Genomic DNA, 7,525 nt, shown 5'->3' with positions numbered 1-7,525 from the left:
GCTCGAAAATAAATATATATAAATATACATAATACATATTCATAAAATTAAATATTATAAATTATAAATAATTAAATTTTTTTAAAAAATAAATTATCATATTTAAAAAAAAAACTTTCCTATAAATTATAATATATAAAAAAATATTAAGAATAATATATTACTATTACTTATAAACTATTATATATTTATAAAATATAAATTACATATTTAATATAAGATATGATAAAACGTAGCCCTAACCCTCATTCTCGTCTCCCGTCCGCCGTCTCCTCTAAAATTTGCCATCGCGTCTCCCGACTCGCGACTCGCGAGCTGCCTTTCCCTTTGTCCTCTGAAAATCGGTGAAAGGTTTTCTGGTGCGAGAGCTTAGGGGAATTCGTTCAAGTTCGTGTGCTAAGCTCTGGATCTATTTCTCAAGATGGCCACCAGGTTCCTCAAGAGCTCGTCATCAAAGTTGGAGAAGTATTTGAGATGCTTCAGCAGCACTAGTTCAAGAGCTCGTGTCAGACTAACAGTTTCATGAAGTTATAATGCGCAGAAATTAGTTTTAGTTATTTGAGATTTTGAGTTGTATGTAAAGCATAAGAAGACTTAAATGTTCAATACAATTATTTTTAGGTTTAAATTTTTATTTTATGATTTTATTTGTATTTTTTTTACTCTTGTTTAGTTTGTACATTTTAAAATTTGTAATAAATTGATTCTTATTTTTTAAGCTTTTGTCAAATAATGTTAATATTCTTGTAAAAAACAGATGCAATTAATTTTGTAAAGTTTTTTGAATTCATTATTTTTTAAGTTAATAAATTTCTGAATTTTTGTATGAAATTTGTCCTTCAAATATTTTTATACAAAATTATTTTTTTTTAAAAATAATATTTATTAAATAATTTTATATTCTAACAAGCCATTTTAGATGTAATTCGGGCCGAAAACGAACCCACTATTCACGAGCCATTTCAAACACGAGCCGATTTCGAACACGAGTCAGATTCGAGCGAGCCGAACATGAGCTCGTTTACAGCACTAATGACAGTGAAAGAAGCCGAAACCCCATAAAATCCCCCTCCCACAGAGCCTCTATCATAGCTCTAGACCAGCGCCCAAATCAGACCGTGATTGAATTCCTACTTATGCCTTACACCAAGACCAGAGACTCAATCCTTAGCCTCCTTGGACATCAACGAACGTGCAAAACCCTTCTGATAGAAGCTTCACTTCTCAGAGCAAAGGTATAAAACCTCACCTCATCCCGAGCCTATTTCGATTCTCCATTTAATTAGGCTTAATTTAATTGCATTATTACCGTATGGATATGTTCGTCTCACTTAGATGAGTCCATAGGATCAAACCCGAGGTGATTTGGTTGAGTCTAGGCTGAGATCTTAGGGTTTTAGTGCGGATGGTCACGGGATCACTCTATCGGGGACGATGATGGGGAGCCGTTCGATCGAGCGTGTATCGAACGGACGGAGGAGATTGAGCCAGACTGTGCCGGCCGGCGCTTCGGAACATAACCCGCGGGCCGAGTCAGCTGCTATGCAGATGACGGCGTCCAACCAGAGCGCGCCACTCATACCTTCGGAGCTGCCTAGGATCTAGCGCTTGGATAAGTAAATAAATAGGATTTAAATGAATTAAATTAATGTCATAACTTAGAAAATTCATAACTTTGCATAGAAAATTCATAAAAAAAAATTAAAAATATCCTCTTGCTCAGTGAACAAAGAAAAATAATATGAAATAAATTTCAAGTTCATTTGATGTATGTTTTTTTTTAATTAATTAAACACTATTTTGAATCATTTGATTCTCCATGCATATTGACACATTATCTTGGCTTGAAATTTTGTCTTGTTATAGCCTTTGTCAAGGGAAATATTCTCTGATTTTTTTAAGATCAGAGAAAGTCCCTATACAGAGATCCATATTTTTAAAATTTTTGCTCATTATTTCCTTAAAATAATGATGAAAATTAGCAAATTGAAATATCACTTTTGACATTTAAATGATTTTTACAAAATCAAAATAAAACTCAAAAAATTATGACACTTAGTTTTTTGAGTTTTTTGTGATCAGGAATATTTTATAAAAGTAGAATTATATTTAAAATAAGAACTTGATTTTTAGCTTATTTTAAATATTTAAATAAGTAAAAATTCATTAAAATCACAAAAATAATAAAATAATGAAAATGTTCTAAATTGCTTCCTAATCACTTAGGAACAATTAGAATATTTTTCTTGATTTTCTAAATAAAAATATTCAATTCCAAAGCTTAAAAAATAATTTTTAAAGGCTAAAAAATGAGTTTTCACTTAAAATAATTCTAATAAATCACAAAGAATTCAGAAAATTATGAAATTTGATTCAAAAGCTTCTCTGGTTTAAGTCTACCTCCAGTAAAAATTTCAAGGGATTATAATTTAACTTGGTCAAGTTAAGAATTTTCTTTGAAAAATCTTATTTTTGCATAAAAATAATTATATAAAATAAATTAAAAATCACATTTTCTCCTCTGATGTCTCAATTGACCCATGAATGAGGTAGGATAAAAATTTCAAATTCATTTGAATTGAATTTGACAAATTATGAGGTGTTAGAGCCTTAGGGGCAAATGTGTAATTTTAGAAATTTAGCCTTAATTAGCATTTAGTCTTAAGTTAAATAGGGGAACGGGTAACCTTTGATCTTAATCAATTCATTTGATGTTTGAAACACAAGGGATTAATTGGTAGAAATCAATTTCACTTTCCTCATTAAAAAGATAAGTTAATAAATTTCTAAATCATTAAAAAAATTTGGAAGTTTATTAAAATTAAATGATCCTGGACTTAGGGGTTTGCCTCTGGATTCTTGACATCTCCTAGTTCTTCCTCCTTTGGATTCTACAATGAAAAGTTCCAAATTTGAACAAATCCCCTTTCACACTTCTACGTTCGATCTCATTGAAGAGTCCTACCCTTTGAAACCCCTTGACGATAATATTTTCTTGATCTTTATTGAGAGTCTTCTTAGATGACTGTGGTCATTCAAGATGTAATTAACTATAAGGGCTTGCCCTTATAGGAAGCGTGTCCAAACCCAGCTTAATATAAACCCTATTTGATCCTTTATATTAAATAGGGGAACTTGTCGGCAAATACAAACGTTTCGCAGACCAAACAAACGTCATACTTTCCTTTATTTGATCGAGTCTAATCCTCAAGTCATATGTTTATCCTTAGAGATGGATACAAGTGAATCTATTGGGGATGTGCTTTTCTCTCCATTCAAATCAAGAAATATTATTTTCACACATCGGTAATGTGTCTATGTCCCTCTTGGACCAAATTACCCTTCTTTCGTTGACATACTTTACCCATTTCTGTCTTGGGAAAGTACAGCAAACTCCAGAGGGGTTCAGAAGGCCATTAAAGACTGTTTAAAGTTTTGAATGGGGTCGAATCCCCAATAGGTGTGTCAGTGGACTAATTCCATTTGGGCATTTTCTGCCACTAATTGGGTCCCGCACTGGGTCCTAAAATTTCTTCACATCTCCCTTCCAAATTTGATTTGCTATTTAGCAAATTAAACTAAATCGTGTTGTGTTATGCGTACTTTGAAATTTTCTTATATTAATTAAATTTTACACCTTTTTAAACAAAGATGTTAAAAAATACCCATAAATTAAGATCGCCCGGTCTACAGATCAATCTCTATTTTCAGTGCTTGCACTAAAGATTACGAGGTTTTTGGCCATAAAGATAACCTTAATACATTCTGTTTTGAAGCCCACTGCTATGGCCTACCCAATGCTGACATTTTCCTGCAATCTGCCAACGAACCGCAGCGCCCGTAACGTCGCTCCCACAATCAAATTTGGAGTTGGATTTAAAGATCTCAAGGTCATTCTCGGGAAAGCCCCATTCCTGGTAATGAAGATCGCTGCTCCAGAAATGCAAGAACCATCTGCAGAATTCAGTTTGAACTGCCTTCAGGACTTCCATGCCTGCAAGAAGGCTAAAGCTACTACCGTCGCGACACCCGTCAAAACCTGCTATCCCCGTTACTGCTAAGGGGAAAGAAGTGATGGTTGTTGAAGACCCGACTGAGGGATTGACTTTCCCACCACCCGTGTTTGAATTTGGGTTGAGCTCAAGGACTGTACCATTAACCCGAACTCAAAAGAGGAACCACAGTAGAAGAGTTCAGAAGGCCATCAAAGTCCAGACTCTTGAGAACACACTCGTTAAGAAGGAGCCTCATCGAATTGAAGAGGTGTTACCAGAAATTTATCCACTCCTACAAGGGAGTAGATTCCATCCTCTGACAGATACTGATACTGATGGATATGTGGATATGAGAGTATCCAAAAGATTGTTGCCGCATTACCATCACTCCGTGGACACAGTGAGGAGGGAAAGAAATTCATGCCCATCACCCGAGTTAGTGCAGTCTTCAGAAATCTTGCTACTAAAGAAGGATGTTCTGTTAGTGAGTCTGTTAGTGATTAGTGAGTTACTTAAATGAGTGGGACATTTGATTTCCCCTCGTATGAAAGAAGAAATTTTGAAGGATGTTAAGTCCGTTAGAAAGTTTCACAGGCTGACTGAAAAGTCACCTACCCATATTCCTGTCTGGTTCCATTTGGGAAACCGAATTGATACTACTATAGTCACAACCGATCATACCACCATAAGGCCCACAGATCGCCAATCGATTAAGTCGAGACTGGGTCTGAGGAGCTTACTCGTCATTCCTGCAATCCCGGAAAGAAAGACAAGACGATTACCTGACACTGTAGCCAGTCTACACCACGGGGAGCATACCTTCCCACGACATAACAATGTTTCTACTAAGACGTCCCATTCTGAGACATTATCATCGAAGAAGAAGAGGGTATGGGTACCCAAGGTCGCTGCACCGATACAGTTCAGTGAGCCTGCAAGACAGGAAGAAAGACCAGTGTCTGAAATATCTAATATCGTCGCGACAATAGCCAACGAGATGGAGGAACAAGTAGAGGATGTCCATCAGGGTCCTCCAGATCTTAAAGCAATCAAGGAATCGATAATTGAGGAAAAAGTTAAGAAACTCAGGATCGAGATTTCTGAGTTAGCTTGAGAGCACGGAGTTTCCACTAATAGTGACAATGAAGATTTTGATTACAGTGATTACTTGGAGGAGGATTTCATGGTTGCCCATGTAATCGAAACCAGAGCTACCACATCTGCGCGCGAGGCTCAACCCCACACAGAAGAGAACATCGTAGATGAGCTGCGTTGGGTTATCCTCCTAAGGGACGAATAGGTTAGTCTACTGGAGAAAAGAATAGAAGAGATGACTGCAACTATGACTGCCATGGCCACCATTCAGGGGAAATCACAAGCACCAAGATTGGCTTCTCCAGAGATTTATCAGCCAGAAATTATACACATCACAGCTGAAAGAAGGGAGGCTACTTTAGCAAACAAATATGAACAACCAAAGAAAGCTTCTCCGTCAGGTGTCATCCCAGAAAAAGAGTTCAAGCAAATGGTTAATCAAGTACGGGATGCCTTAGACCAGTCGAAGGGCGGTGCATCAATTTTAAAGGGTAGCCTTACTCGGAGGAGTTCGATGTTTTCCCTAAGGGTTTTGTGGCCCCAAACTTCAAGATATTCGATGGGACTGGAAATCCCAGACAGCACATAGCACATTTTTGAGCCAGTTGTGGTAACACGAGGAATAACGAAGCTCTTCTCTGCCAACAGTTTGTGAGCAGCGTCTCAGGAATTGCTTTTGACTGGTACGCTGACCTACCTAATGGGTCAGTTAAAACATTTTGTGAGTTGGAAAAATTATTTGTGAAGAAATTTACCAAGGCACAACATCATGTGTCTATTGGAGAGCTCATGATGGAGAAGCAGACGCCCCGTGAAACCTTGGCAGACTATATTTTGAGGTGGAGAAACCTTAGCATGAAATGTGAACCTCAGCTACAGGAACATCAAGCGATTGAGATTTTACTCAAAAACATTCATGGGCTAGTAGCTTTCATGCTTAAGTGACTCACCATCAAATCCTTCGAGAAGCTACTCAGCAAAGCCAACAGTCTTCAAGAATAAATGAAGCACATGGAGCCACATGAAAAGGCTAAGGTGGCCAGAGTGTTCGAAAAGAAATCAGGGGTGGTCGCAACTGTCGACAAAGGGAAGAAGCCTATAAAGATATATGCAGAAGATCATTGTCAGTCTTCATCACAGTAATCTCAGAAACAGAGCAGTCAATCCAATCAACGCACGTCTTAGGAAGGATCACCTCGAACAACGAGTAAAAGAATATCTCGAAGGGGTGGATAAGAAGAATGAACCAAATTATTGCCCGTACCACCGGTTGCTTGGACACACTATAGACAAGTGTTTTGTCTTTAAAGACTGGCTCGAGAAGAACCTCAAGGAAGAGAATATAACAATCCCGAAGGATTATTTGAGAGAACGTGACACACTATAGACAAGTGTTTCGTCTTTAAGGACTGGCTCGAGAAGAACCTCAAGGAAGAGAACATAACAATACCGAAGGAGTATAAGAGAGAACTTGAAAAACGTTCCATAAACATGATTTCAGCCGAGCCAATCTCCCCAATTGATCCGTACGTTGGAATAGATGGATGGAGTACAACTTGGGATGAACTCAAGAGGGTCCTTAATCACATACAGGATTCATCAAAAAAAGCTTCTACAAACACTGAAGAAGGATGAAATGAGGTATGGAGCAGATCGTCCAAGAAGATACTGAACAAGATACAGTCTGTATCAAAACAAGCCTCCATTCAGAGTCCGCAGCACACCGAGCCCGAGGTGAAGATTTCACCAGAAGATTCGTCATCGTCAAGGACAAAGTGAAAAAAGAAGAGCATCATTACCAAGATTGATAACACGGGGGGTAGGATAGGAGTTGCCTCTACTAGACTGGTTGTCTCAGATTTGGGGAAGAAAATCCTCGAACCCTTGACTTTGTATGATTATCTTTGTGTCCCTCCGGGGTCTTATGAATATAATGATTGTGATTTTGGCTACATTTTGACTGTTTTTTGTGATAACGTAACTGATTATGACCGATCTAGCTGCGATCTCGATCCCCAAAAAGATCGTCAAATTGTACTAGAGTCTGATGAGCTTGTTGTCAAGTCCAAAGAAGACATCAATGATATCGCTTACGACAGCACCGATGACGAAGATCGAACTTTCGAGCGTCATGGTACACTGCTTGCCATCAACTTAGATCTTTCCAACGAAGAGGAAGAGACACCGAAAGATTCAATAATAATATCTCAAGAAGAAGAAATCATAGAAGTTAACTTAAGGAGAGGAAAAGTGTTACCACCAAGAATAGCTCCAACAGATAAAGGAAAACAAATAATGACTCGAGAAGAGATACCCTCACCTCCGCTAGTGGAAGAACCACATTATCAAGATAAAATTGGAGGATCATGCAAAGTAGACTACAACGTGCTAGCTCATCTTAGGAAGTTGCCTGCTCGACTAAGCATCTACGACGC

Source organism: Phalaenopsis equestris, unplaced genomic scaffold (assembly GCF_001263595.1).
Source record: "Phalaenopsis equestris unplaced genomic scaffold, ASM126359v1 Scaffold210921, whole genome shotgun sequence".
Taxonomy (NCBI): Eukaryota; Viridiplantae; Streptophyta; class Magnoliopsida; order Asparagales; family Orchidaceae; genus Phalaenopsis; species Phalaenopsis equestris.
This window is presented reverse-complemented; position numbering follows the sequence as displayed.